This window comes from Equus quagga, chromosome 8 (genome assembly GCF_021613505.1).
Source record: "Equus quagga isolate Etosha38 chromosome 8, UCLA_HA_Equagga_1.0, whole genome shotgun sequence".
NCBI lineage: Eukaryota > Metazoa > Chordata > Mammalia > Perissodactyla > Equidae > Equus > Equus quagga.
This window is the reverse complement of record NC_060274.1, coordinates 117,990,989-118,001,599: the sequence shown is the minus strand read 5'-3', so window position 1 is coordinate 118,001,599 and position 10,611 is coordinate 117,990,989.

Sequence of the window (10,611 nt, the reverse complement as noted above, 5' to 3'; positions counted from 1 at the left end):
CAACTGGGATCATCAAACTATTCTGTATTTTTGAATTTGCAAAACTCACTCTTAGGCCACCTTGGTTGGCCAAAGGCACTTCCAGTTTTCTGCTGCCAGGTACTTGTAGTTGAACCTGCTTCATACCCGCACGTATCAGGTAGGTCACAACGTGCTGTATTTTGAAAGGGTATTTTTCTTCCTAATTATTCTCTTATATGAATGAAGTAAAAACCGTTCCACCACTTCCATGGAAGACCTTCGATGACCTTTTTGCAGTGCTTATTTATAAAAAATGTGCTTTTTTGTTTAGTATGTATATTAAGAATTTATGCTATTGAAAATGTTTGCACATCTAGGAATTGTGCATACTCTGACCTATTGTAGTCATGGTAACAGCTGTCGGTCCACTGAGTCGTCTGTTTCTGTAAGCTCATGAAAGCTGCTCCCTTCCTAATGTGTCAAAGTCCAACTTCAGCTGCCACTGATCGGGCAATGCTGGGGACCATGTGTACCCCCACAGGGATGCGGGAGAGCCTCGGAGGGGAGGTAGAAGTGTTGGGGATCTGGGTAAGGTTGAGAAACTTAAAAGCCTCTGCTTTTTGGTTCCGAAAAGTAGGAGAGGCTCATCAGTAGCTGCCCTGTTGGCCTGTTTGAGCCTGTGCTGGGGAGAATGCTCTGGGCTTGACCCGGGGGATGCTGCGAGCCTCCTCTGGGGTTTAGGTAGGTTTCTGTTTGGCACAGCTCCCTTCGCATCTTGGAAAAGGCAGTGGAAGCTTGTGTATTAGCCAGTCCATAAATGTGTGTTGCTCCCCTGCCACTGTCTGCGTTGAGCGGGAGCTCTTCCAGCCTGGTTGCTATTGCCAAAAGAGTAGGGGGACCAACAGTGATGGGTGAAACTTCTCACTTTCTTGTTTGCACAAAACTACAATCTCAACAACTTTCCTGCCACCACACACAATAAGTGGTGTTTACATCTGTGACTAACTCCTGTGGACATACACAGATTCCTACAGTCATGCCTCACGTAACGATGGGGATACATTCTGAGAAGTGCGTTGTTAGGTGATTTCGTCCTAAGAACATCATAGAGTGTACTTACACAAACCTAGATGGTATAGCCTTCTACGCACCTAGGCTGTATGGTACTAATCTTACGGGATCACCGTAGTATATACCATCCATCGGTGACAGAAACGTCGTTATGCAGTACATGACTGTATTTTTAAAAAAAGGTTGGGGGAAAAAGTGAAGCAAGTACTGCCAAAGATTTGGGGGAGGGAGGAGGTATGATATTGATAAAGGTGTTTGTAGTCATCGTTATTAGTGCTGTTCACCAAATTTCCAAGTCTCTGCTTTCTGGGTGCACAGTATAGTTGCAAAACCCATTGAACTTTCTTAGGCTAATGAAATGTGAGCAGAACTGATGAAAATCATTTCTTTTTTCTTTTTTTTTTTTTTAAGATTGTCACTTGGGCTAACATCTGTTGCCAGTCTTCTTTTTTTCTTCTTCTTCCTCCCTGAAGTCCCCAGTACATAGTTGTAGATTCTAGCTGTAGGTCCTTCTGGCTGTGCTATGTGGGACGCCCCCTCTGTGTGGCGTGATTAGTGGTGCCATGTCCATGCCCAGGATCCGAACTGGCGAAACCCTGGGCCGCCGAAGTGGAGCGCGCTAACAACCACTCGGCCATGGGGCCTGCCCACGAAAATCATTTCTACGTGAAAGTTTTAAGAAACAGTCCATGCTTTACCTCATTCTCTCCTTTTCCTTGGCAATTGATAATTTCTGAGAAGATGGCCATTCCACCAGCCTGCATCACCATGCGAGGAGAGAGGTGGAGCTAGAACACTCAGCTCACCTGAGGGACATATAACAGGAGCACAAAATAAACTTTTCGGGTGAAAAGCCACAGAGATTTTGGATCTTCTACTTGTCACAGCATAACAGCTTGTCCTTTTGAAATCATTTGTTTAAAGAACTTAACTGTTGGGGCCGGCCCCATGGCCGAGTGGTGAAGTTCGCGTGATAGACTTCAGCGGCCCAGGGTTTCGCTGGTTCAGATCCTGGGTGCGGACATGGCACTGCTCATCTAAGCCATGCTGAGGTGACGTCCCACATGCCACAACTAGAAATACACAACTATGTACCGGGGGGCTTTGGGGAGAAAAAGGAAAAATAAAATCTTTAAAAAAAATAAAATAAAGAACTTAACTGTCATTTTATAAGGAAAAGTAAGTAAAAGACAATATTTAAAATATTTTTACAATATTTTTTAGGCACCTGTATTCAAGGTAATCAAGTAAAATCTAAATTGTAAGGTGATTGAGTAAATCATATTGATAAGCAAACAAACTTTATTTTGTAGCTTGGAGTAGATATTAGAGGGGCCGGTCCCGTGACCGAGTGGTTAAATGCACTCCACTTCTGTGGCCCAGGGCTTCACAGGTTTGGATCCTGGGCATGGACATGGCACCACTCATCACGCCATGCTGAGGTGGCATCCCACATAGCATAGCCAGAAGGACCTACAACTAGAATATACAACTATGTCCTGGGGGGCTTTGAGGAGGAGGAGGGGGAGGGGAATGGGGTGGGAGGAAGATGGGCAACAGATGTTAGCGCAGGTGCCAATCTTTAAAAAAAAGATACTTGGTATACAGACGTTATTAGTGGGAAAAGCATTATTACAACCTCTATCTATTTTTTGGCCTACCTTTTTTTTAATAATAAATACTGCTAATGGAAATATGTATACTTTTTTAGAAGAATGAGACACTGCTGTAGCTTTTAAATATGTCAGAAACGTTTACTTAAATTGTAAATCGGGTAGCCAGAAGATAAGTTTTTAAATAGCCCTCAAGGACTAGAAGCATTTTCTGAGGGTTTCATAGGCTTGAGCAGCAAAAGGATTTTTACTTGTAAGTGGGAAATGAATTCTTAAAAACTTAAATGGTAAATCCTTTGTAAGTTGTTGTGTTTGCAGTGATTAACACAGTATCACTATCTCCTACAGTGGCGGTGTTTTACTTTTCACAGTATCTAGGACTTTTTCACAAACATTTAAACAGGCTTACGGTTTAGATAAAGGAAGTGTTCTGTAGTAAATCCTTTTAACAAGACAGTGCTTATTCCTTTCTAAAGAATGACAGGAAGAGATCCATTGCTGATAGTAAAAATACCTAAGATCTTCACCAGAACTAACCAGATCTTTATTGCAGCTCCCTTATCGGTGTGTAGAAGAAATATACCATGCAGTACCTGAGCAAATGAAAGTATTTTTAGCTTCGAGAGATGTGCTTAGTTTCCTTTTAATCGAAAGCTTATTTCCTTCAGTGAGTACTTATAAACTGACTTCCGGAAGCCTTGTACCTGCTCCGTCTTTTTGCCAACAGTGAACATAATCTGAAATGTAAAACTGAATTTGTAAGAAAAAAAGCTTTGTTTAAAGGAAGGCTCATTTCTGATATATTTGTCCTCTTAAAAAGGGCTTATTTTGTTTTTACTTATATAGATGTGGCTGCACTGATTGCCTTGCCTTTGCCTTCTGTGTTAGTGGATAACATTTTGTATAAGATGAAGGTACCCATTTGTGGTACAGATGTGAGTCCCTGCCGGGCACCGTGCTGGAACTGGAGGTGCTGTGAGCACAGACGTGGCAGAAATCATGCTCATCTCATAGTCCATGTGATCCCCTCTGTTTCCCAGACGTCTTTGCGGTTAAGTTGTTGCCACGTAACTGACTCAGACCACATGCTGCATGCTTCCTTCATCCTGCCATCCGTGGAGATTGTGGAAGCCACATGCTGAATCAGCAGTTACAAGACAGGAATCCTGGATCCCTAAGTCAGGAGAGAGGAGAGCTCCTCCACGCCAAGTCAGATTTTGCATGTACAAGAGATAACATTGAAATTTGGAAGGTGGTGTACGTGTGTTTGTTTTGCCAATGTAGCCTAGCATGAAATGTCCTAATACAATAGTTGTAACCTGTTTCTTCATGGAGTTATAGATATTTGTGTAATTATTTTTAATATAAGCTGTAATAAGTACTATAAAGGTGTCGGGTAAAATGAGAGCTTTCAATAGGAGGCCTGGCTGGCCTCTGGCTGGGGAAATCTCATTTGAGCTGATTCAGCATGTGGCTGACAGCTTTTTTCCTCTTAGGAAAGTATATCAACGCAAGTGTGTCGGTAACATTTTTAGGGATGACTTTGGATTGCCCTACTGTATCAGGACATTCTTCGTAAGTTTTAGTACTTTAGTAAATTGTGACACACCCTACTGGTCCTGACCTACTGCCGTTGGAAGCACAGCCTTGAGACGTGCTTCTCAAACGTCAGTGTGCTGAACAGCACTGAGCCTCTGATGCAGCGGTTCTGGAGGGGGCCTGAGACACTGTTTCTAACAGTCGCCCGGGTGTTGCCAATCCAGCTGGTCCAGGCCCACGTTTGGGTAGCACGAGAACTAGACTGAAGTATCAGTCAAACACCCCCCACAGGAGGCGCCTGTCAGCCCCGCCCGCCACTGCGAAATCATTCACACGGCGGGCTTTGCGTCGTCAATGTTTAATTGGTTGGTTGATTTTTGTAAATTTGCTTTTTAAACTTGGTGTCCTAGACCAAAATCTGTAAGAGCAAATCCCACTGGCCAAAGAAATGTAGTGGAATTTTTATTTAACTTTCGAAATAATTTCCAACTGAAAATGAGCATGTGGAAGTGCAGACTCTGTATTAAGAAGTAAGGGGATATATCAAGGATACTATTTAAAGAACCACAAACTAAGCCTTTTTTACCTTGCTGGTGTTCAATACCCAGTATTCAAGCAAGTTAGTGATCAGTAAACCATCATGGATGCTGCTTGAAAGGCCCAATCCTTTTCTTTGTCTAACTTAGATTTTTGAATATTCTCATACAAAGCAGCTATCCTGGTACCTAAACTAGTGATGTTCAACAAACATATTCCTGGTATGATGAGTGTTAGGGAGGTAGTTGGATGTGAGAGGACACGTGCAATTAGAAAAGCATTCCACTTTTGGAACATATGATTGGCCCAGAAGCTCAGCTTTTGTGGGTCAAAAGAGTTTAATATTAATAGTATATGGCTCAATGTGTATATATGTGTATATTACATATACTCTCACCTATTTTTTCCCTAACTTTTTAAAGAAAATTTCAAACCCACAGAAAAGTTACAAAGATAGTATATTGAACACTCGTTGCTCTTCTAGCTTCACCATTCGTTAATTTGCAACATTTGATTTTTTACTCTCTGTGTCTCCCTGACCCCACCAAGCCATTTGAGAATAGTTGCAGACATGACACTTATCCCTAACTACTTGTTAAGAATGTTTTCTCCTAAATACAATTATGAGAGTATTTCACACCAATAGATTAATATACAAATTTCTCCCACTTTTCTAATAATGTTCTTTTTAGGGAGAGGGTCTAGGGTCCAGTTAAACTTTTAACCTTAACTTATTAAATTTTGAGTCTGAACTTTTTTAGCTACTTGAGGTATAAGAAGGAACAAAATATAACTACTCAGTGAGTTACAGCGTCTTGTAGACTCAGCATTTGCAGCGTTGCCTCCTTTTTGCTCCCAATCCCAGCCCCTTATCATCTTTGGCACCTGTGCATACTGTCCTGGGCCATGCATGTGTCACCCTCCAGCCCCATTATTCTCACCCTCCCTCTTAGTGCTGAACTGTTTATTAACCTCCTCTGTCATATCACACAGACCGCCCATGAGAAAATCCTGAATCTTGACCCATTTCTCATGCCATTTCTTTTTTTTTAATTGAGATATACTTCACAAATAAAATTTACCCTTTTAAAGTATCCAATTCACTGGTTTCGAAAATACTCATGGCACTGTGCAATCCTCACCACTATCTAATTGCAGAACATTTTCATCGTCCCACAGAGAAACCCCATCCCCATTAGCCACTCCCCACTCCTTTCCCTCAGCCCATGGCAACCACTGGCCCCTGGCAATCACACTGTAGAGAGAGGCTTTCTGTCTCTGGATTTGCCTCTTCTGAACATTTCATATAAATGGAATCATACAACACCTGGACTTTTGTGACTGCCTTCTTTGACTTTGCATAATGTTTTCAAGGTCCGTCTGTGTTGTAGCATATATCAGTACTTGTTTCATTTTTATGGCCGAATAATATTCCATTGTATGGCTTTACTACACTTTGTTTATCCATTCATCAATTGATGGACACTTGAGTTTCCATGCTGGGCTATTATGAATAATGCTGCAATGAACACTTATGCACAAGTTTTTGTGTGGACATGTTTTCATTTCTCTTGCATCTTTAAGAGTAAAATTGCTGAGTCATGTGGTCACTGTATGTTTAACATTTTGAGGAACCGCCAAATTTGTCCAAAGTGATGTACCATTTTACATTCCCATCAACAATGCATGAGGATTCCAGTTTCTCTACATCCTCACCAACTTGTTCTTGTCCATCCTTTTTATTATAGCCACATTAGTGGATGTGAAGTAGTATCTTGTGGGGTTTTTTTTTAATTAATATTTTGAGGAAGATTAGCCCTGAGCTAACATCCATGCCCATCTTCCTCTACTTTATATGTGGGATGCCTACCACAGCATGGCTTGCCAACAGGTGCCATGTCCACACCCGGGATCCGAACCAGTGAACCCCGGGCCACCAAAGCTGAACATGTGAACTTAACTGCTGCACCATGGTGCCAGCCCTGTTTTTTTTGTTTAAAGATTGGCACCTGAGCTAACACCTGTTGCCAATCTTTTTTTTCCTCTGCTTTTTTCCCCCCAAGTCCCCCCAGTACATAGTTGTATATTTTAGTTGTGGGTCCTTCTAGTTGTGGCATGTGGGACACTGCCTCAGCGTGGCCTGATGAGCAGTGCTATGTCCGTGCCCAGGATCCGAACCAGCGAAACCCCAGGCCACTGAAGCAGAGCACACAAATTTAACCACTCGGCCATGGGGCTAGCCCCTAAAATGTGTTTCTTGATAGGGATTATAGTCAAAGTTTGGAAAACACTGCTGTAGTAGCCTGTAGTCTTAGGGACCCTAAAGGACATTTCCACAGAGACATACAAGCCTATGGGCTACAGCTTGAGACACAGTGCATTACAAATTTTGTACCAACACAGGTATAAAAAGAAAGGCAAACATGGGCACTGAAATTAAGGGACAGTTCTCATTTACATGTTAACTATTCACAGGTTTTTATTAATGGCGTTTTTAAATTATAGAAATGTAACAGAAAATCATAACGAAGAAAATTTTAAACCAAAGAATCCAGTGTGGTAGGCAGAACTCCAGGATGATTCCCATGACCCTTATCTGAATATGATATCTTCCCCTTTGAGTGTGGGTGGAACTTGTGAATATGACGGGAGATATCACTGCCATGATTATGTTCCATTATAATGCAAAAAGGAGCTTATCCTGGGTGGGCCTGACCTAATCAGGTGAGCCCTTTCAAAGTAGAGAGTTTTCACTGGTTGGCTGCAGAAGAGAAAGTGGAGAGATGTTCCAGCTGGCCTGGCTGAAAGCAAACCCCCATGTGAATTGCCTGTGAGGGCCGTTTGGCAAGGAACTTTAAGACCTGGCAGGAAACAAGGACCTCAGTCCTACAACCACCAGCAAATGAATTCAGCCAGCAACCAGTGAGCCTGGAAGAAGAACCAGAGCCCCACATGAAAACCGCAACCATGGCCAACATCTTGCTTTCAGCTCTGCGAGACCAAGCAGAGAATCCACCGAAGCTGAGCCTGCACTTCTGACCCACAGAAACTGAGATAATAAACGTGTGTGGTTTTCAGCCAATAGGTTTGTAGCAACCTGTTATGTGGTATTAGAAAATTAATATATCCAGAAGTAACGTTTTGGTCTATATCTTTATAGTTACATATTTTATGGCTTTTTTTCCTATGTACGTATACACTTTTTGTGTGTATAATGGAATTATACTTTTTCTTTAATCCTATTTTATTTACTGTAATGTGAGTTTTTCACCCCATTAAACGATTTTACCACACCTTTAAAAGTTGTACATGGGCTGGCACAGTGGCGCAGCGGTTAAGTGCGCACATTCTGCTTCGGTGGCCCGGGGTTCGCTGGTTCAGATCCTGGATTCAGACATGGCACCGCTCATCAAGCCACACTGTGGTAGGCGTCCCACATATAGAGGAAGATGGGCACATATGTTAGCTCAGGGCTGATCTTCCTCAAAAAAAAAAAAAAGTCATACAGAATATGTTTAACAATTCCCTATTGTTGAAGATTTTCAGGTTTTCATTATTAGCAGTACTGTCTCACAGTCCCTGAGGAATTCCTGAGCCTAAATCCCTGGAAGTGGTGTTCCCAGTATAAAAAAAAAAAACCTTTGCTTGTTTCTAGCTACCATTTCTCTCCTGCTTTTTAGTTGTGAAAGTTCTGGAACAACAGATCTCTATTTATGAGGATTTTTAAATAACTGCCATTTGTTGAATGCATCCAGTGGGCCAGGCCTGTGGACTCAGCACTTTTTGGTTCTTATTTCATCCTTATTGCGATCTATGAGCTACGTGGTGTCTCTGTTTTCCAGTGGAGGAAAGTGAAACTGAGGTTAAATCACTTGCCTGCGGTTTCACAGTTGATAAGCTGTGGAGCAGGCCTGAAGCTCTGGACCTCCCGATTAGAGGCCAGCCTCAGGTGGACCAGGCCTCACGCAGCGGACTTCCTCCTCGTCATTCTACCAAAAGCACACGGCCAGAGTCGCTAAGGACAGTCCTGCCAAACGCAGGAATTGCAGGAACATTTGCTTCACTTCCTTGGCTTCTCGCAGCAATTGGCGGAATTGATCACTATTTCCCCCAATCTTTGATATTATTTTACACCACTGTTTTTCAAACTCTTCATGCTAAAGGACTAGTTGTCTTTAAAAAAAAAAATTTCCAATCCATCAGGGGCCAATACTTTTGTGAAAGACAATAAAAGTGAATTGTTAGAAAAATGAAGTGAAGAACATCCTTCAAAGTACAATTCCAAAGTTGCTCTTATTGGATTCGACAGACATAAAATTGGATGTTGTAACAATGCCAAATTGATATAAAAGTCTCTAAAGGTTCTCCACTTCTGACTTCCCTTACCACAGACCTGGAATAGTGTGCAGACTGCTCCGTGAGTAGTGTTGGTTGGCACCATCTTCGTTTTGATTTCTTCTGAAACGGTGGCTCCTCCTTTCTCCTCCCCCTAAGTATGGGCATTCCTTAAGGCCCAATCCTAGGCTTTCTCCAGCCTCATTGACCCCTACTAAAAGGTCATCCCACCAACAAAGGTTTGAAGCAACTTCCACAGGTAAGTCACAGTGGTATGTACACAGGCCGACCGCGGCCTAGTACCTGCCTTGAAGGAAGTTAGAGTTGAGTGGAGGAGCTCAAGGGAGATATGCAAATAGCTGTTTGTGTTGGTGTTTTCACCAAAACAATAATAATAACACTCAGTCTTAGGACTCCACCTTTTTCCCACAGCCCTGGCCGTTTGTCAGGTAGGGGTCCACTCTCTGACTGCCTGCTAGACATCTTCTCTGGGATACCCCACTTTCACCTCACTCTCAGCTTCCAAAACTGAAAACAATCCTTCCCTCACATCTGACCCTGCCCCTTGGCCCCATGTGTTTCTATCAACAGTATCATGTAATTCCCTTTCTCAAAATCCTTTTTGCTGTCTATAGGACCAGGATCAAATCCATCAGCCTCTATTCTGGGTCATTAAAATAACTCACGTGCCCCCAGGACATTCCCACACAAACCCCCTTCCTCACCCCTGAGCATGGGGCTTGTTCCTGCCTCCCCATGCATTCTGCTTCCCTACGGCCCCTTTGTCACCCTATCCAATCCTTTCTGTCTCGGGGCCCTTGAGGTCCTGAATCCTGCGAGACATTTTCCCAGCTCTCTTCAGACAGCCCTGGTATTTTTTCCTCTACCCTGAACTGCCGTGTTACTCTCTCTGTCAGTTATTCTGACCATTCACTACGCAAGGTTAGCTTTGAATATATAAACTTTGTTCCTACTAAACATCGAGTTCTTTTAGGAAGAGTCAGAAAACTCTTTGGGATACGTTCTTTTTTACCTCCCGTATCTCCTAGGATAAAGTATACAGAACACTTAAACTGAGCTCCGGGCAAACATCCGTTGTTTGATTAACAAAAACCAAGAAAGCAGTGGGCTTCTTTGGCATTTCCGCTTGTGCTTTGTCTCTGTGTCACTGCCACTAAGGCTTTGTGTGCTGAAGCTCAGAGAGCTGGTAGGAACAACAGATGGCTTCTAGTCTATGATGCCCGAGTGGCAGTCTGTGGATTGGCTGAGAGAATCTGCTGGTGCTTTGAAGAGACTCCTACAAAGTACAAGTTATGGATCCTAGTCTGGACCCATGGAAGCGTAGCTCCTGGAAATCTGCACGTTTAGCAAGTACGATGGCCCCAGGCAATCACAGCCAGGAAGCACACACATTCTCTAGCCCAGCCTTCTCTTTTCCCAGTTGAGCACAGGAAAGCCCCCCAAAGTGGAAATGACTTGCCGAGTTCATATTGTAAATGCCCAGGACAGGACTTAACCCTTTTTTTTTTTAAAGATTTTATTTTTTCCTTTTTCT